Source organism: Gopherus flavomarginatus, chromosome 9 (assembly GCF_025201925.1).
Source record: "Gopherus flavomarginatus isolate rGopFla2 chromosome 9, rGopFla2.mat.asm, whole genome shotgun sequence".
In the NCBI taxonomy this organism is placed as follows: Eukaryota; Metazoa; Chordata; order Testudines; family Testudinidae; genus Gopherus; species Gopherus flavomarginatus.
Window position 1 is genome coordinate 30,197,422 of NC_066625.1, and position 21,884 is coordinate 30,219,305.

General features: G+C 40.6%; 1 pseudogene; it reads left to right on the forward strand.

Annotated features, from left to right (window-relative positions):
• The first annotated feature begins 10,514 nt into the window (after window positions 1-10,514).
• Window positions 10,515-21,884, forward strand: part of LOC127058526 (ectonucleotide pyrophosphatase/phosphodiesterase family member 7-like) — a 115,103-nt pseudogene continuing 103,733 nt past the window's right edge.

Genomic DNA, 21,884 nt, shown 5'->3' on the forward strand with positions numbered 1-21,884 from the left:
CACAGACAAGTCATGTCAGATTGGGCTGGTGTTATATAATGTGGCTAATGCAACCTGATTTGAACTGGACTTGTCAGCTGGGCAATGTAGGAAAGCTGGCTTATTCAAAGTATGATGCAGGGTTAAAGAAGAGGATTGACACAAAGCTTATTTTAAAAGCATCGGGCTTTCAAGTTGAAATGGGGCCTTGCAGATTTCTGTTTAAACCAAGTATTTTCCACATCCCCTTGGTGCGCTTGATGTGCTGTACACAACTCTTGGTGCCAGGGCCAGTCTAGTGCCGTGCTCCCAAAATGTCAAACTCTTTTCCATAATGTAGCAGAATCAGGTTATTCATAGACTTGGAACTGGAAGGCTGATTTGCTAACTGGTGTAATGCCTTGCACACCAGTCAAGTCACTCCTTATTTACCCCAGCGTATGAGCGAGAAGACTCAGACTCTATATGCTGGGGCTTTTTTGTAGAAGTATGTCATATGCACACACAAGGGACATTACATAATATATGCAGAGGATTAAGTCATAACTCCACTAGTGTCAATGGCAAAAATCCCATTGACTTTCAGTGGGGCCAGGATTACCCCCATTCCTCTGTACCCGGGTACCTGGACCAGGAGCAGTACTATAGTGGAAACATAATCTAGTCATTGCATCATTTGTGCAAAGTATTAAACAGTTAAAGTGAGATACTGAAAGGCGCAGTTTGGTTAGGCCTCAACTCCTGTTGGCTTTCAATGGCATTTGAACACCCAAACAGCTACCCTTCAAAACTCTCCTCCCTAGGGGATGATCATTTTTAAAAGTCCGCAACAGTTTAGGGAAAGCAGTTTCTTGAGAATTTGGTTCCCATATGCACTAGCTGCGGTCAGCTGGGGATGCTTCTGCTGCTGCTTCCTAGAACACAACTTTTTATGGATAGCAGCAAAACATTCTCTTAGGGTACAGCAACGCCACATGCAGTGGTGTGACTGCAGCACATATATACTCAAGCGAGATAGAATAATAATACTAGCGAAGCTGCAATAGTACAAGTCTGCCCAAGACCTTGGGCACGTACTCGAGTGGTTAGCCTGTGCTGTCACAGCTTCACTGATATTGTTATTTGAGCAGGCTAGATCAAAGCTAGCTCATTTAAGGTGGGACTGTCTCGAACTATGTGTTTGCAGCACAACAGCATCCTTCTCTCATTTGCAGTCTCTAGCTACTCCTACTAAATCAAAAAACCCAGCAGCAATAGTAATGACCAATTTGCAAGGAAGGCATTTGAGGGGAAGAAAGGCAGAGAAGGAAACCTTTGCATGGGATTCTGTAGCATCCCAGCATGGGAGAAGGTTGAAGAGACATGCCATTTTGTACAAGCCAATGCATTGTAAAGGCAAAGCCATTCAAATTATCTTTTGGAGCAAGAGTTAAAGCCACCTTTAGTAGGGATAGCGTAGCGGTATCCAGAAAGAGGTCTGAACTCTGCCAAGGCAGTTAATCCTATCCCATCTCCTTTTCAGTTCAAATACTGGGTAGTCAGTCAGATCCTTGAGTTGGCAACTATGATGAAGGAGACAAGTATTTTGGCTTCACTGTGCTGGAAGCTTCTGCTCAGTAACTGCAGAGCACACTGCTTTGCTGTATGTTTTAAGTTAAATTAGTTCCATTTAGTTTTGCTGTCGTGATGTGCCCTTCGGCCACAGGTGTTCCTAAATCAATGAGTCCATGACAATTATAAATTGCTTTTCATAAGCAGTAAACAAACAGAATCAGGGTAAAGGCTCACAAAAATTGTTTCAGTGAAACGGTACGTTGCTTCTCCAGTGTTCTGCTGCACCAGCTCTTTCTAAAAGTGCTTACTTTCTGACTTCAGCCAGCCTCTTGGTTTCCACTTTCGGCTTGCACATGTCTTGCAGATTCATAGATTGAGGAATGCAGTTTCCCCTCAGTGAGCCTCTCAAAAGCTAAATGTATCATGTTACAAAAGCATTTGCGTAACATTAAGGGTCTTACTTAAAAGGAGCAAAAAATCATCCATTCCCACCCCCACGCACTGCACCTTGCTTGGTTAGCGGATGCTGTCATCATGGAGTGACTTACCATTATTTTTGCAATAAGACCCATGTCCATCAGGCCAAATTCTAACCTGGTGTAAGGAGGTGCAGCTCAACCCCAATGGAGTTATTTTTATTTTACCCCTATGCTGAGTTTGGTCCAATGACTCAAGGACAGAATGAGCATATTCACCATGACTTCTCTTGCTTTACTGCAACTTCCTCACTTCATTAGACAGTAGGAGTCTAATTTCCAGCTAGGCTTGCGCTAATCATCTGTGTTTTAAGGGGCACATCTTTGTGCTTGCAACTAATGGTAATGTACATTTTTGCATTTGTAATTAATTATGGGCACATACATTAGTAGAGACTTACCAGATGGTTAGACCTCTTACAGCTAGAGCGTACTGCATATTCAAAACTCTGGGCAAGTTACTTATGGTCACAAAATTGTATTTGCAAAAACAAAATCCATGTCCAAAAAATACCATACAAGCAAAAAGACAGGAAGGCAGACCCCTAATAGTTCCTAGGAACATTTTACTACTAGATATATTATCCTATAGATACCCTAGATATTAGGATATGTCAAAGAAGAGTCATGGTATGCAATAAAGGTATGCATGCAATCTTCCTAATTTGATGGATGTGAACTTGATTTACTGTACATGGCTGTTTCTGAAATGCCAAACTCCTTTGTATCAATGGGCACTTGTATACTGAATAACTTCACTCTAGCTCCACATATCATGAGCAGCAGCAGTGCAAGCTAATTTACTTAATAAAAATACTTCACCTTGACAAGATCTGATTTTAAAAATCCAATTGCACATTTATTTTAACTTTGTTTTATGGATCAGCAGCTTATGCAATTTCCTCTTAAATAAAAGCTACTTTGTTCTGTAGAAACTGAAAAAGAAAGCCAATTTTTCTATAAGTGGCCTCCACTTTGGAGGATGCAAGTTGCTAATATAAGTAATTCCTATTACAAGATTTCAAGTGTGAGCGCCATCATATGGATGATGGGCATAATGAGGTACACACATATTCAAGGTCATTTTATTTGTACCCCCAACTACCCCAAGGAGCAGTTTTGCAGCCAGTTATTCCTGCCCTCAAAAATTCGGCCGAAAGCTTTCAAATCCACAGAACTTAAGATGTTTAAATTATCTTTTACCTTCATTTTTGCTATTTGCGTGTTGTAGGGAACAAAATCCAAATATAGGAGAGAAAAATTTGAACTGCTGCAATGGAATTTTACAAGTGAATCTCACAACTGTGTTTGAGTTTGTTGGCCAGCTCCTAAAACTGAGCTTTATCACAGAAATTCTCGGAGACTCACTGGAGCTAGATCATAGTGCAGGCCACAGAGCCACATATAGAAGTACATAAAAGAGCAACCACAAGATTAACAATTGGTAAGAAACTCTCAGACAAACACCTGGATTTACTGACAATTGTAACAGAGCAGTAGACTTATCTCCACAGAGTTGCAAGAAGATAGCTTTCCCTGTCCTACTTCAAACACAGTCGACACAAGTTGAAATGGCTCAAATCTTAATCGCCCTCATAGGGTTTGGTTCTATTCACTACCACTGGAAAGGATATTCAAAATCTCACCCAATCGTTTTCCCCAGGCTTGACTGCTCCTACATTGCTCAGCTCCTAACCTAAATCCTGGTTCTTACAGATAATCACTCCTCCCTTAAATGCAGTGGGGTAATGAAACAGTTAACACTTCCCAGAAGGGTCATCACCTAACAACAAGGCAGAATTTTGGGGCACATGCAGGCAGCCTATTTTATGCACTGAAGCAGCAGAGTGCCAAGCCCCAGAATGCCGTACAGGATCCTTTGCATTAATATTAAGGCAAGGTTTTCTACTAGAGCAACTCTGAGTTTTCTTCTACCTTCCAAGCTCCTGTAGCACAGTGGCACAGATTGTCTAAGGAGGGCTAACTGAGGTCCTATCTGGTATTGATCAAGGTCACTCAGAGAGGGGCTGTGTTAAGACAGACTTTAGAAGCACCCACAATTTGGGATAGAAGGATTGTTCCAATTCTGCTCTTAATGAAAGACTTCATATTGTGTCTGTCCTCTATTCATGAAATCACATTTAATCTCAGCTTTTTGATTGCAGCTTCCAGGGGCTATAACAACAATGGATGTCATAAAATAGTGTAAATGATTTATTTCAGGGATCTCTGAGCCAGGGAAATGCTGCATATTTGCTTACACTGACTTTAGTGATTTGCAGCAGTTAGTGAGGTTGTTTGTTTGTTTGTTGTTGTTTTATTCTTAGTGATTTTGTTTTGTTTTAACATATTGAAAGTTTCCTTGTCCTGAGGATTTATGGGAGTACCCTTTGCAGTCTGGGATTGTGAATGCACTCTCAATAACAGAAGCACCAGAAATATTTTACACAACTGTCCACAGTAATCTTGTATACACGGAGAACATGGACAAAAGAAGAGAGCAGGAGTGGTAGTTATAGCACAGGACTAAGAGTTATGACTGCTGCTTTCCACTTCCTCTTCTGCCAGCTGACCTTGGGCAACTCACTTAACCCCTGCCTTAGCTTACCCAGCTATGAATAGAAGCATGCCTACACATGCAGTCAGAGGTGTGAATTGCAGCATGTGTAGACATATCTGAGCTAGCTACAACAAATAGTATTAGTACCGAAGCTGTGGCAGCTCAGGCTAGTCACTTGAATGCACACCCAGAGTCCTGGGAATAGCATCACTTATATTGTTATTTGAACTAGAATGATCAAAGCTACCTGTTGGGTATCTACATATTCTGCCATCTCTCTTCTGATTGCATTGCAGGCAATGATTAAGAGTGGGATTTTTCCAGATCATTTAGTATTGGCCCAACACTGTTCTCACTAAAAGTCAGGGGGAGTGTTACCATTAACCTCAACGGGAGAAGAGAACAATCACAGCTGAATGGTTTGGAAAATTCCATCCAAAATTATAGTTGTAATGAACTAAGTGAAATCTCATTACTGGTTAAAACCTCATGGAGATCCATGGGTGTGTTAACATAACTGTGGACAAATTAATTAGAATCCCTGCCAAAGACGAATTTGTTATGTGAACCAACCCAGTTGTTTTGCATAAGAGAAGGCAAAACACAGAATCAGAGACAGATTTCAGAAATCCAAGAAGCAGCCTGCAAGCACGGTATAACCCTGAGGGGAACACTGGGAGGCTCTGGGTGAGGTGTGCTGGCTGAAAGAAGCTTGGATCTATACGTAAACTAAGAAACTACTCCTTCGGTCTTCAGTTGCTCCTGTTTTCAGAGAAGCAGGACTTCGTACATTCCTTGTAAATAAACAACATTGCATCAAATACTAGACTTCATAGTCAATTTCTAATCCCATCTGGAACATCCTCAGTGCCCCATGCTTTGATTATCTGCTCAGGTCAAAAAAGGGGTAACATTATTAATTAGCCTCATTATAACAGGGCCAAGAGGCCCAATCTGAGTTAGAGCCCCATTGTACTGAATACAGTACAAACAGACCAGATTAGAAGCACTTTACATACTCTGTCAGCTATATTCAACTCCTAAAAAATATTTCATAAATAAAGGGTTATCACTATGCAATATACTGAGAGTTTCAGAACCACCTAAGTGATTTGGAAGCCTGGCATCAAAGTCACTTAGTGGACTTTGAAAGTCTCTGCCTATATGCCTGAACTTCTCAACTTATCATACGAATCTAGTAAAGAAGATAGTTTGGGTTAGGAAGATCTTATTTCATCTCCTTCCAGGACAGGAGGACTGATTTTGTTATTCCTAAACCACCGCAAACTAAGTGGCCAGTCTAGTCTTGTATAGCATCAGTTATACCAATCTACAGCCCAATGAAGACAATCTGGGTGTTTTGCTGATAGAAACCTTCCCTTTTTTCCTGGAAAAAGCAAGATATGGAGGAAAACACATTGCAATTACTGGTTTACAGCAATATGAACCCATGCTAAAAATTATTGTGCCAGTTAGTGGCAGACAAGCATCTACTGATGCACTTTCAAAGGTGAGCACGCAGTCCTACAGTGGTATCCATGTTCCAGTGCTCAGGATTAAGTGTTTTGGAAACAGCTGTGCAGTTTACAACATGGTTAATTATTTATACATCTCAGATGACCTGAAACTACAAAAGTGTCTCCTTCCCTCCCTCCTCAGATCAAATGAATAGTTTCAGTATCATGCAGCGGCCATTATATTTTGAGTCTGGAGTGCAAACCTCAATATATTTGTCTGAAAATAAATTAGAGCTAATCAAAAAGTTTCCATTGAAAGAGTGTTTTTCAATGAAAATGAAATTTGTTTTGGTCCACCTTTTTCAGATTCTGTCCAAAGTGAGGAAATCAAGAACTTAAGTAACATTTTTGGTTTTCCATTAAAAAAACCAAAACACTTCAATTTTTCATCTTATTTTTCTAAGATTTAATTGAAATCTTCTTCTAAAAACCATTTTAGTGGGTTTTTTTAAAAGACTTTTCAGTTTTTCCATTGTATGTTTTCAAACAATTGCAGGAATTTAAAAAAAAACAATAGCTAAAATTCTTTTTATTTCCCTACAGAAAAAATATTGGCATTTTTGAACCACTTCTACAAATTAAATCTTATAATGCCATTCTACTGGGAATTTAATGTCTACATACTGAGGGTTTCAGTGTACACTCTGATGTTTTGATTTGTTCTGTCACGAGAACAGAACTGAAGGAAAAGTATATGCAAGTTCAGTTCCTGGTAACATTTTGTAGTGCAAGGTTGTTTGGCCATCCTGAAATGGACTGCACCCTGTTCCCATTGACGTAATGCCTTTGGCAGCCATGGGAGGAGGATCTGGCCACAAAAGCCATTCAACTAATAGCATCTTCACAATACTATGTGACCAGGAGTAGTCCTGCATTTCATGGGTGACTGTAAAAATCTCTCATCAAAACCTGAACTATCAAGTCAACCACATGCTTTTCATGTCACATCTGAAGGACAAAATGAATACATTTTCATCATAAATTGTTGTGGTCTATTTCAATCTAGATAAATGCACACCACCCATGTGTTTAGAAGCTGTCCCTTTTTTTTAGTAACCAACCACCATAGTTTAAACAGCTGTACCTTTATGATGCAAACCACACAGAAAAGTCATTAAATGTCATAAAAACCACCCTCAGTTTGAAGCTGCAGGGAGACATTTAATAGAAGCTGGCTTCTCTAAAAAGAGGCTGAGATAGCATGTGTCTAGCATAGCGATTTTGTGATTGATCATTCTCTGAACAGCTAGGTAACCCACCAGGCTTACATAGGAAGTTCTGAGGTGAGTGCCCCTTGTTTAGGGTGACCAGATGTCCCGATTTTATAGAGACAGTCCCAATTTTTGGGTCTTTTTCTTATATAGGCTCCTATTACCCCCCACCCCTGTCCTGATTTTTCACATTTGCTGTCTGATCACCCTACCCTTGTTTGCAAAGAACGTAGGAACGAGCACTTAAAACAACATTTTGTAGCTTTGGGTTATAACAAACCAGGACAATGTTTTCTATGCAAACATATAAAGACACAATGGAGCACCACTGATTCCACTATGTTTACTCACAGAGAGGAGTGCTTCATTACACATGCAGTCCCACTGAAATCCATGGGCCATGTCCTCAGAGACTGACTTCAGTGGAACTACACAGATTTACACCCTTTAAGGATCTGGTCCATTGTGATAAGAAATGGCAGCAAGCAGCAGGACCTTAACTTTTGATTGTAGAGTCCAGTCTTGTGTAAATGTTCTCTCAGAGGAAAGCGAAGTAATACTAGAATCCGTTCCTCCAGACCTAGTTTTTCCGTGCATATCTTCTAGTATGTTGTGAGCTTTTTCTGTGTCCCCAGCCCCAAGTTTTTTGTATATCTTTCTAATGCACAACCGTTTCATGTAATATACAGCATCTCATCCATAGATCTCAAATATGCTTTATGAGTTAGGCATCATTATTCTCATTTTATAGATAGGGACACAGGCACAGAAGGGTGACTTGTGGCCAGTAGCATAGCCAAGAACTGAATCTAGTTCTCCAGGCACCCAGTTTAGTGTTCTATCGACTACACCACGTTGCCTCCCTAAAGCAGGTCAATCTAGATACTGACCAACATTAATGTCTTTTCTGGGTAACTGTAGCTAGCATTCCCCATACTGAAGAACTTTAACAGCCACCAGATGAGTTAAGCAGGAGTTAAGAAATGTTCTTAATTAAGACATGAGTGATGACCATTGAAAGTAATTAATGATAAGAGTTTTGCATGTATTATGCAGGTCAGTTGATATTGGAATTTTCCCTCTTCTGATCGTCAGAACTTCTAATAGAGAGAGTCTTCTGCAGCCCAAAGTTATTAAATGTTAGGAGTGGATTTTCCCATTTTTGTTGTCACTTCCTCCTTATCCACCCCCAGGCACAGAGCAGGCTAAAGGATCTGGAAAAGGAATCGAAATGATTTGGGATACACCCTACGTTAAGAAAATCACTGTACATAAAATGTATGCTTGCATGAGTGATCTATAGATCCTGTTTCTCCCTACCAGCTTTCCCCAGAACTGGAACCCAGCTGCTTGTTCCTGTCAATCCTATCAATAGCTATCTAGAAATGTACATGTATTTTACATATTCAAGGCCGTCACTGCAAGGGGAAAAAAAGACTATGTTAAATAAAAGCCAAGATCCTTCATTTCTAATGCCCCCACAGCCGGGAGGTCCACAGCTGCAGGCTTTGCAAAGGCAAGCTCTGGAAATATTACTTTGTACTGTTGGATTTCATTACACCATGTAGTGTTGGCTGTGGCAGTTGATTACCATGCCACAACTGCAACCATCGTATTATTGTTCTTCTCAGCAAGCTATCAATTCATTCAAGGGGCATGGGGTGGGGGAAGAACCTGAGCTCTGGGATTTGTAAATTCTGTTCTTTCAAGGTTAGCTATTTAAGTGATTATTGCTTGACAAGAAACAAGATGTAAAAAGGGTTTCTGGCTTGTTTGGAAAAAAAAATCTCTCTCTGATCGCTGTTCTATTTGATCTGGAAAGCCTAATTCAGAGCCTGAACTAAAGCAGAAGTATCTTATTTGACAAATTTATCCTTTTAATGTGGCAATAAGTACTCCAGTGTAGAACAATTTTCGTTAATGTTGATATTTTAGTTAATATATTGAAGCAACATAGAACAATTTTAAGAATTGAAATTAATAATTCTGCTTTAAACATTCTTCCGTCCCCCAGGTCATTAGTATCCACTTTCTACAGTATTTGTTCAATGCATGTGTAGTTTTCTTGGCCATGTAACTAGTCTGGGTTCATCCTCTGGCCACGGGACTGTTACATAATGGGGCAGCTTCCTGGCCACATACTCCCAATTCCCACAGTGGCAAATAATGGAATAACTCCATTAACTTTAGGGAAAGGTTGCTCCTGAACCGTGCGGCACCAAGCAAGATGAGCAGATGGTCCTTATATCAGAGAGGTTCTCATGTTCCAACAAAAATTTCCCATGAATTTGGTGAGCTGGCTCCTGGAGGCACGGTATATGCATTCATAACAAAACGGACTCTTACGCATTGCACATATTTTAGCATGCTACCTTGTCCCAAACAGACTTTGCAGAACTGTAGCAATATCCCTTTGCATAGATTAGAAGCATGATTCAGCAGCAACCTGCCTGTTTATTTTGCTCTCTCCAGCCAAATTAGCTAGAACAGTATTTCCCAAACTCAGGACACCGCTTGTGTAGGCAAAGCCCTTGGCGGACCAAGCCGGTTTGTTTACCTGCTGTGTCTGCAGGTCCGGCTGATCGCGGCTCCCACTGGCTGCGGTTCACTGCTGCAGGCCAATGGGGGCTGTGGGAAGCAGCAGCCAATACATCCCTCAGCCCACACTGCTTCCAGCAGCTCCCATTGGCCTTGAGGAGCAAACCGCCGCCAGTGGGAGCCGCGATCAGCTTGATCTGCAAACGGGGCAGGTAAACAAACCGGCCGGCCCGCCAGGGGCTTTCCCTACACAAGCAGCATCCCAAGTTTGGGAAACACTGAGCTAGAAGATATTGTAATGGCCTGTGTTTTAAAGGTACCAAATACCCTCAGATGCCATTAATTTCAAGTGCCTGCCCAATGCTATAGGCAAAGTCAGTGCTATTAAGAGGACTGGAACTCCAAATCAAATGCATTCTACCAAATGGCAAAGTCGTTATTCCTTCCAATCATTGGTCTAGGAATTTGTAAACTGGGATAAGAAAATTTGGAGAGAGCTAGGTTATCCTTTGAGGGGAATCAGAGCGTGGCTTAATTTGGCAGTTTAGTTTTGGGGGGTTTGGGGAACAAGACTGACAAGTTCTATAGTGGGATATTCACTTTCAAAGGATTGTGTCCCTGTAGCAGAGGACCGTGGCTGGTGGACAAGCATCTGCTGAAATGCCGTCAAGAAGTGGCAATGTCAAAAGGCATCTCCGCCGAAACGCCGCCAAAAATCAGCGACATTTCGGTGGAGACGCCTCTTGATGATGATGCTTTTCGGCAGCGACTCCTCTTGACATTGCCGCTTTTCGGTGGCATTTTGGTGGATGCTTGTCTGCCGGCCAGTATGCGGGCACAGATAGATGCTCCAACAGGTGCCATGGTGCCCATGGGCACTGCGTTGGGGACCACTGTGTTAGGGCCTAGCAGGGAAAAGGCTATCAACACTTAAATTGGGCTCCTCTTATGCAGGAAAAGCCTGATCCCTCTTAGGTGGCTCCATTCTGTAATCAGAACTGGGTTAGCCCCAGTTTCTCCAACCCACAGGACAAGTCACCCTCTCACATAGCTCTATTTTCTCCAGGCCTAGCAATGTTATTGCTTTAATTCTTTGTAAAGGGTGATTCTGAATTTAGCATTAATGGGTGAGATTTTCGAGAGCCTATTTTCAGGTGCCCAAATCCAATTGACTGGAAGTACTGCACTGGGCCACTAGCTTCCAAATGATTGTGTTCCTCTAGCACAAACCTAGGAGACTTTCTCCTTTGCAAGAGCCATTGTCAAATTGTAAAACTTTGCTCCTGATCCTGCAGGGACTTATTTAGGTGTCAGCTCCTTTAGTAATCCTAGCCAGTACAGCATGGTTACATAACACACAACACCTCACCTCACCTGGGAAGTATTTAAAGGAAAGAAAGCTTAACATGAACAAGGGCATCTTGGTGGCTAACATGTTCTGAGATTTTTGCACTTCTTTATGAATGACTAATTAAGAAGAAGTAAGTAAACATTTATCTAGTCAATCACTACAAACCTATTAGCCAAGACATTCAAAAAGTGGTTAGTGGTTTTGGATGCCTCGTTTTTTGAATACCCAACTTGAAGCACCTAATCGAGGTCAAATTTTCATAGCGCAAGTACTCAGCTCCATCTTAATCAGAAAAGGGTCTCAGGTTGGGCTTGTAAAAACTAATGCATCCAAAAAAAAAAAACACTAGTCACTTTTCAAAAAAATCAGCCATTTGCTTTAGAATGAGGACTGCCCATTTCATAAAGAATGACTAAAGGAGCATACATTATGCAAGTAATTTATAATGAAACTAAATAGAGTGCATTTGGAGCATTTGGTAATTAAGGGATAATGTTCCTGGTTCTTGAAGTAGCAATAAACAGCTTTGGCAGTTGGTGAAATGCCAAAGAAGGCTGCAGCATAAGTAATACTAATTCCTACCTTTTAAAAATTCTGACTAGTCCTTTGAGATGGGGTAGGACACAAAAGAATCAACTCCTGATAAACATCTGACATATTTGACTGCAGATATGAACACTGTAAAATCTTTTCTCTTCCTTCCAAATTGATCTCCCTTCCCTCCCCTACCCCCCATCTGCTTCTGTCTTCCAGATCACTAACTTCCTAACCATCCATGGGAATTTTGATAACTGTAGTCACGGTGCTGGACCAGAAGAAAATAAATTGGAGAGGTGGGGGTGGACAATGGTGCACTATGACTCAGTCATATGAAAAGGATCAAGCAGTATTTTGTGCGTTGACCCTTTATTTTTTAATTTATTCCCCTCGTATTAAACAGTCCTGTATTGAGACCCAAACCAGGGAGCCATTACTTATGCAAATGAATTATCCATCAAAGTCTGTAGCACACTGGACTTGTATGCAGAAGAAGAGAGTGCTGACAGCAAGGATAGAAGACCTATCCCCTCAGCCAATGGAGGAGGTCTCCTTCACCACATGTTATTAATGCTTTGGTTTTGGCATTGAAGAGCAATCATTCTTGTCTCGGCTCTCTATAAGTGACTGACTTTGCAGACATGGGTTTATTGCAAATTAACACTGTAAAACAGAGTTTCAAAGAAGCTTCCCACTCACGTTTGAAGGGTCCTGTACTTCCTTCAAAAGTAGATGTTAGCTGAAGCCTACAATTGGGAATAAAAATCTTTAATGGAATCTGTATCCTTATGAGAACAAGTCATGTTAATGCACATCCATGGTAATGCTCATGCAATCTGTTTTAAAATTAAATCCTCTTTTTGACACAAAAGAAACCTTTTAATAAACAAGACTCCTATATTCTGGAGTTGAGGTGTAGTTTGAATTCCTAGCTCCAGGGACATATTGATTGCTCCTAGCAGGAAATTCCATTTCTAATCTATGGATACACTGCCTCAGATTTATATACCTCAAATTTCAACAAGCCCTGTAAAGTTGTCTATTATTGTCACACCCGATTAACCTCAGTATACCAACCCTCCAAATCAATAGTTAATTAAAAAAGTGGCAACTTCTATGAAGTACAGTTCACTCATCCCAAGGAAACAAAATCCCAGGTTCAGATTTTTGTATAATGGAAGCGAGGAACCCAGGTTCATTGGAAGTAGTGTGTAAAGGCAGATGCTTACAATATGTTAGGTACTGTTTTGTATTAGAAACTGTAAACAAAGAGAAGTGTGCAATTGCTGCATAACAAACCAATGTACTGTATATCAGGGCTAATCAGAAGATTGATATATTTGGCATGGCAGCCACAAAGCAGCTTTAAGCCCCTTTTCCTCCTCTAGTGTGTACTCATAGCTAGCTCTACACAACTCCAACCCCCGCACAGGTAACCCCTGTGCAGGACATATACTGAAATGAGGGGGTTAGAGGACACTCATGAACCATTGCTGTCCGCCTCAGCTGCTGGGATAGTCATAGGGGTTGTTGCAGTCAGGACACAACTTAGGGCTTGCTCCCTCTGCCTGGGTGAGGGCTGAAGTTGGAAGGAATTCCACACCCTCTTCAGGCATTTTGCAAATTACTTCTAAATGTTGCAAAAAACCAAGAGTTAACTGAGCCAATGCTCAGTCTCCCCATTAGCACAGTCCTGCAGGCACACTTGTAACAAATCCCCGTTCCTCCCATCTCCCTTTTATACACTTTCTCCCTCCTCAGTAAAACCAACTGGTGGAACCTTCTCTTGCTTCCATGCATGAGGCGATGAAGAAATGCTTTCCAGCAGTCGTTCAATAACAAAATGTCTAAGAGTTAACTGCCCAAGGAGTAAAATACCTTTTGCAGGTATGAGCAATGTTCTGCTCACAGTTTTATTCACAGAAGTCTATCCAGGCTTCTGAAGGCAGCAAAGTCACTCACTAGTCTCTATTTCACCAGCAAGTCAATTTTATGGTTGTCCCACTGCACTCTGAATTTCTTTCACATGGGGCGCATCACACAATTAAGGAGCTGTAAACTGAACTTGCTACATGCCCTTGAGAACAGGTAATTTTAAAGCTCCTCCATTTTCCACCATCTACTGCCCTCCTCTCCCCCTGGATGACATGCATCAGCACAGACAGTGCCTTGAAAGAAGATCAACTATTGCACACTCAAGCACAGCCACTTAGCAAGTTCACCACCAGCAGGGTCCCCATGTCAAGAGACTTCTGTACAAATGGATGGATGGATTTAAAAAAAAAAAAAAGACAAGGCGGGGGGGTAACAAAAAACATTCCCTATATTGTGCGTCCCCCATTTGGAATGGCTAGCTGTGAGTGACAATTTGGCATGCCACCTACGTGGAGGCAGGGGTCTGCCATTATTGGTTTTAATGCCACTCAGGATCAGGGGCATCATTTTACACTCACTCCTGAACTGCCAGGTTTTGGGGCAGGGACTGTCTATTAGTCATGTGTTTGTGCAGCCCCTAATACAATCGGGCATAGGGGCCCCATTGCGTTGCGGCAGCCCCTAGCAGCACCAAATAATAATGGCCTCTGCCCCTGAGAGCAAACAGTTTAATTTAAGGAAGGACAAAATCAGTATGAGGAACAAAAGGGGGTGGGGAATGGGCCAGGAGGACAATGTAGCGACTGGGTGGAGCTAGTTAAAGAATTCTCCTACCAGAACAGTTTTCCATCTGAAAATTCTGCTTCAACAGAATTGAAACATTCCCCAGGAGCTTGTCAGAGGTGTCCAGCTCCACACAGCAGCCTGCTGGGCTGCCCAGCATCCAGGAGTCACCTGCAGCCCTCCTGGCAGGTTTCCCAGCTGAGCGGTTTGCTGCCTGGCACATTCACATTGTGAAATTGAAAGGAATCTTAAATAGTTAACAACTCTGAATTTCCTGGATTTGGAATGATAGAAATTTATCCATCTACGGGGCCCATGTCAGGTTTTTTAGTAAATCTCAATTAATCGTGCAATTAATCACTGGGTTAAAAAAATAGAATACCATTTATTTAAATATTTTTGGAGGTTTTGTACATTTTCAAATATATTGATTTCAATTAAAACATATAATACAAAGTGTATAGTGCACACTTTATATTTTTGATTACATATATTTTCACTGTAAAAAACAAAAGAAATAGTACTTTTCAATTCACCTAATACAAGTACTGCAGTTCAATCTCTTTATCATGAAAGTTGAACATATCAACAAATGAGAAAAGAGAGAAATTAGAGTCTCCCCCATTTCCTTTTGAGTTGACCCCCACCAGCTATAAGATAAGGAGAAAATGGATGAATTAGTTGTCTACCAGAATGGGTTAACAGTTTCTGCCAATTTGCTTGGATGGGAGAGACAGTTTTTCCTGAACACACTTCTCAAAAGGTACTCTCTGCACTAAAAACAACAGGCAAAAATAGTCCTATCTTGCAATTAATCGGGGGATATTTAACAATGCTCAGAGGTAATGTAGTTCAGGTAGTTAGCTCTTGGAGAATGAGATATAGGTACTACAGAATAGAGGACAAGAAAGAAAACCAACAGCTATTACAATGCATGACATGTTTAAACCACTATATTCTTTTCACATCTTGCTTAACTGGCATGAAAATATAATACTAAAAAACAAACCTTCCAATAGTTATTTTTCAGTTTTTATTCTTACCACAGGAGGATGACATTAAATTTACTGTGAATAAAATTCAGAGGAAAAAAAATGTGAAAGTCATTCATACCTGATAGTTTTTCCAGTAGCCTCAAACTATGCCTTTGGAGACAGACATTCTGTTTTGTTACCCCAATCAAAGAATGCTGGCTGTATTTAGTTAGTGGGAAGCCAGATCCAAGACCCACTGTTGAACAAGGATAATTTTGGTTTGAGGAGGTAAAAGTAAAGACAGTATAGTCAACACCAAGCATTCAAGAACAAGGAGTAAAAAAATATTTGTTTTTAAAATCATTAATTTTAATCAGCCTTCTGATTTCTGAGCCCTTAGGAGTCACATTTTCAAGATTGTCTCTGCAACCACAAAGGCTATAAACATCTCGATTTTCATTTTTTAAAAAGATATTCTCCCCTCCCCCAAGAAAGGCATTCAACTGCTCTTTAAGAAAAGTCTTCATTATCACAAGACTTTTGTCATAAACAGATAGCTAAGGGTTAATGTCTCTTTCACCTGAAGCACCTGACCAGAGGACCAATCAGGAAACTGGATTTTTTCAACTTTGGGTGGAGGGAATTGAGTGTCTGGGTCTTTGTTTTCTGGCTGCCTGCTTTCTCTGAGCTTTGGAGAAGTAGTTCTACTTTCTAGTCTTCTGTTTCTAAGTGTAAGGACAAAGAGATCAGATAGTAAGTTCTATGGTTTCTTTTCTTTGGTATTTGCATGAATATAAGTGCTGGAGTGCTTTGATTTGTATTCTTTTGGAATAGGGCTGTTTATTCAATATTCTTTTAAGCAATTGACCCTGTGTTGTATCATCTTAATACAGAGAGAACATTTGTACTTATTTTTCTTTCTTTTTATATAAAGCTTTCTTTTAAGACCTGTTGGAGTTTTTCTTTACTTCAGGGAAATTGAGTCTGTACTCACCAGGGAATTGGTGGGAGGAAGAAATCAAGGGGAGATCTGTGTGTTGGATTGCTAGCCTGATGTTGCATTCCCTCTGGGGGAATAGGAAAGTACTTTTTGTTTCCAGGATTGGGAACAGAGAGGGAGATTCACTCTGTTTGGATTCACAGAGCTTGTGTCTGTGTATCTCTCCAGGAGCACCTGGAGGGGGGAAGGGAAAAAGGATTATTTCCCTTTGTTGTGAGACTCAAGGGATTTGGGTCTTGGGGTCCCCAGGGAAGGTTTTTCAGAGGGACCAGAGTGCCCCAAAACACTCTAATTTTTTGGGTGGTGGCAGCAGGTACCAGGTCCAAGCTGGTAACTAAGCTTGGAGGTTTTTCATGCTAACCCCCATATTTTGGACGCTAAGGTCCAAATCTGGGACTAAGGTTATTACATGGTGGCAGCGGTGGGATATAGACAGAATCCAGAAGCCAGTAGAAATATTATATTTTTCTTTTCTCTGCTAAGGGCTTTTTAGCAGAGAGAAGCAGTTGGTTTTAAAAGGGAACCAGAGAGAATTTTTTTTTTCTGCTCTCTCTCGCAGTTTGTGGCTTGCATGTTAAGGGTCTTTTGTCATGCAATAGCCCTCCCATTAGGAGGCAAGTACCAGCACTTATAGGCATGCAAATAAAGTGGTTTTTCTGGTTTCCCTTCATTGAACATTAGCTAGAGAGAGAAAAGGAAAATTAGCTAAAGGCACTGTTGCTAGGCAGACTTCAGGAGGCAACAGAGAACCTGCAGTTCAGAAGATAAACACCGGAGGGCACCCCAACACAAGAAAACAGGAACCATGACTTCTAAGGCAAAAATTAACGCCGAAGAACAAATCAAAGAAGCTGAACACAGGCTACAACTGGAAATAAAACAAAAAGAGATGGAGATGAAAGAAAGAGAAGAACAGATCAAAGAGGCAGCCTACCAAAGAGAACAGGCAGCCAAAGAGGCAGCCAAAGAGGCAGCACACAAAAGAAAACTAGAAGAAGAAGAGATGGCCTACCGAAGGAAACAAGCAGAAGATGAGTTGGCCCACAGAAGGAAGCAAGAAGAAGAGGAGGCGGCCCACCGCCGAGACATGGAAAAAACACCAAAAAAAAATGAAAAAACAACAAAAAATATGGAAAAACAACAAAAAAAGAATGAAAAAAAGAAAAAACAGAGAAAACATGAACTGGAGATGGCAAAAGCTGGGCTGCCTGTGCCAGCCAGCCCTAACAACCCGGCGCCAAATATTGCTCCACAGCACAGGAAATTTCCCACCTACAAGGCAGGTGATGACACCGAGGCCTTCTTGGAAAATTTTGAAAGAGCCTGTCTTGGGTACAGCATTCCCGAACACCAGTACATGGTAAAATTGAGGTCACAGCTCAGTGGACCTTTAGCATAGGTGGCAGCTAAAATGCCTAAGCATCAAATGAATGACTATAAACTTTTTCAAACCAAGGTTTTGGTTTGAGGAGGTAAAAGTAAAGACAGTATAGTCAACACCAAGCATTCAAGAACAAGGAGTAAAAAAATATTTGTTTTTAAAATCATTAATTTTAATCAGCCTTCTGATTTCTGAGCCCTTAGGAGTCACATTTTCAAGATTGTCTCTGCAACCACAAAGGCTATAAACATCTCGATTTTCATTTTTTAAAAAGATATTCTCCCCTCCCCCAAGAAAGGCATTCAACTGCTCTTTAAGAAAAGTCTTCATTATCACAAGACTTTGTATTGTAAAAAAAAAATCTGTTTGATTTATTTAAGTTACTTATTCAATTTACTAAAAACTCAGCATGATTTTTCCCAGATTATGTTATTTTACAACATCAGTAATAAAGGCTTTATATTCAAAGTTTAGAGGACAATATTGTCAGAATTTGCATATGACAGACTAGCTCCAGCCAGTTCTTTCATAGCTGTATTGGCTCTGTACTATTAGCCAGCAAAGACTTGTTTTTTTCAAATCAGTGAAGTTTAGCAGATAACATTTATTGTGCCCAAATCACACTGTAAGGTGGCATTTTTATATGGTCACTTTTCAGGCGATGATGGCACATCAAGTATTTGAAGACCCTTTCTAATATGAAAATGGATTTTTTTAATGTAGAAAACCTTATCTAGGCTGAGACAAAGAGGAATGACATCAGGTGGTACAGTGCGGGTAATCTGCAATGCTTCACAGACTCCTAATACCAATAGATTTCACTGGAAACCTTCAACTAGTCTCCGTGGAATCCGCAAGTATCAGGACACTCGTTGGTCACTTGAGCTGTCCAGAAAATAAGAATTCCATTTTGTGAAAAGTTAAGATTTTTAGCATTGGTTTCCATTCTGATGCAAAATGAAGCAAGACCTTTTGAAGTGTATTTTGGGGTGGGGAGAGAGAGAGAGACAGGACAGACATCAGAATAGCCAATAGTCTGGCAGTTAGGGAACTTACCTGAGATGTGGGAAACCCATGGTTAAGTCCCTGCTTGGCCTCATTTGGACCAGAAACTACCTGAGTATCCCAGATCCCAAGTGTCCTAACCACTGAGCTATTAGTTATTCTGGGGTTGAGGTCTTTCACCCTCATTTTCAATTAATCAGCATTTTCCAATAAAAAACATTTCAATGAAAAAATTCCCAACCAGTAATAGTGCTCAGTTCCAAAAACTAAACTGTCCACTAGAACAGCCAGCAATCAGCAGAACATTTTATACTCCAATTTATACTAGGGATACCTAGTTGTGAAAGAAGGCATCATCATAGAACCATGAAACAGACAGCTTCATGGTCATTTAGGGCTTTCCTTCTCCCTTACAGTAGCATCATGTATTGCCCTTATTTAAATACACTCCCTTTTCTTGTGTGTGAAAGTTGGGTTATAAAAAAGAAAATTGCCAGAAACACTAGATTTTGTTTGCACTGCAAGGTTTGCAAAGCATGCAAATGGAGCTACAATCAAAGGAAGTTAGGTAGAAAGCAGTAACTAGTGGCACATTTTTTGTAGATAAGTGTATGACCTCTGATTGGGAGAGAGGAAAAAAAAACAGTCAAATCCAAAATATAAAAAGCAAGTATCAAGTTTTCTTAAACACATAGTATGTCTCTAGACAAAACCACACACCACATTACATTGTATCCAGTTTAGCAACACTCATTCATTGATACAATTCAGTGCAAGGGATCCTTTAGCTTCAGTAAAATAGATTATTTTGTATCTAACATAGGTTTCTTCCCTACCATTTCTACTCTATCAATGATTCTGGGAGAAGAGACTCATATAAATTAAGTCCCAATTATTAAAACAAACTCAATTATCCAGAGTAGTAAAAGCTCACTTCAGTGGGTGTTTCCAAAACAGCGCTCCCATCTCCTGACCAGAGCATCAAGTTAATATCTGCATTAGGAAATTCCTGTGGTATGCTTAGATTGTCATTCCCATTTTACACACCCACTTAATAGAAATGGTCTCTCTCTGCTCACAAGATGCATAAGTTGTGCAATTCCCTGTTTAGCTCCAACTGCAAACTTGCATCTCCTACAGATAAGATTCAGGACAGAAAGAGAAACCACTGCCACTTACACTGAACAAGAAAGAATCCGAATCTACACAAAGATAAGTTATTTCTCCCTCCTCCTAGCTTTTCTGTCCCATTAATTTTTTTTCTAACAATCACCGTTTCCTAATGTGCCTGGCACTTGGTACAACCATTAACCCCTAACTCACCACGGATGCTGAACTCTGAATAATGTTATGCCTTGGCAAATCCACTGATCAGGTTTAATCTGTAGCACCTGCTTCCAAGACTGCATCCATCCTGCTGAAAAAGCGAACTCTAAATATTTTGCTTCCCTGTCAAAAACAAAAAAACCCACCACCACAGCCCTCTAACATCCTCCCCAGTATGCCATGCCTGCAGGTCACTTTGGGAATATGTTCCTTCTGCTTATAAACTCATCATGGTCCAGGCATTTGGCAAGGAACATGTATGAAAGAACTCAAGTGTCAGAAATAAATAAGCCATAAAGCTGATATCTGTGAAGGTATATTCTGGGCTCATATGGGCAATTCAGTATTTTCAGAGAGTTAAAATGCCAAAGATAAAATGTTAGCCAATACTTCTCTCTTCTCGCTAAAGCAAACTCAAATCACCTATAAATATCTGATGTTATGCTTTTTGTAGTGTTGTTGCCATGCTGGTTCCTAAGATATGAGACACACAAAGTGGATGTGGTAATATACCTTTTATTGGGTCAAACCTCTTTTCATTGAGGGGACAAGCTTTTGAGTTTCACAGAGCTCTTCCTCAGGTCTGAAGAAGGTAACCAGAGTGTCAGTGTGTGAAGGACATTCACAAAAGTAGAATCATCCTAAAATGTTTTACACTCAGATAGTCCACTGATCCTGAAAGCTGCTCCATGCAAATAGACTTCTAGGCTACTGCAGAATCATCCTAAAGCCAACAGGGCCTTGCAAGAGCAGAGATGTCCTCCAGAATTGATCAGTTTGTACAATCAGGGGCCACAGTCCCCAAGAGTTTCATAGGGGTTCCCCATGGGCAGGTGTTTGACCCATTCTGCTTGTGGATAAACCAAGCTGGGGGATTAGCGGTCAGATCAGCCCATACATGGGAATATTTATCCAAAGTCTCCCCACTCAGAGTTTCTTCTGTATCTTTTCCAGCATGGGGCCAGGTTTTACCCCTCCATGGAACGTGCAGGGGATTAGTCTCCAAAACTTGTGGATCTCAAAGAAGATCAGCCACAAGCCAGAGTTGCTGACTAAGAGACCTGCGGCCAGATTTTTTGAGGTATTTAGGTTCCAGGAGATACAATAGGATTTTCAGTAGCACCTAGTTCCCATTGAAATCAATAGAAGTTAAGCACCTAACCTGCTTCAGCATATTTGAAAATCCCATATGTCCTTATCTGCACTTTGGTACCTGAATGTCTTTTGAAATATGGTGCCAAGACTGCAGAGATCTGCCTGCACAGAGCATATTGGCAAACTGGGGCTTTTGTTATTCCTAATAGATTTTAACTTAAAATCAAATTGAAAACAGATTTAACTAGTTAAATATCAAATCTGAAAAGGAATTTGGAGCAAGAGCTACTAGGCAGATTAAATGGGATAATATTTCAATTAAAGAACATGGATGGTATTTGCCTCTTTACAAAATTTAATAGAGCAAAAAGTTTATTCTAGAAACCTTAAAACATTTTTAAAAGCCTGTCTGTACAAGGGTTTGATTTTGTCTCTAACATGTAAAAATAAAAGGGACTGCCAGCTAGAGTGGTTTCAGAAGTATCAGGATGTTTTTTTAAGCTGCCATACCAAGCTGTTTCTCTGTCTCAAACCACAACAGGAGCCGGCTTTGACCTCTCCTTCCCATCTTTTGATATACTTGCTGAGACCCAAATATTGCATGAAATGTGCAGGTGAACCCCCAAAATGAAGGGCACAAAGTTATTTCATGCAGGAAACTTCTTTTAGTGCAAATTCAGTTATGTGATCCTTTATTGCTGATGTAAATGATTTTCTATAGT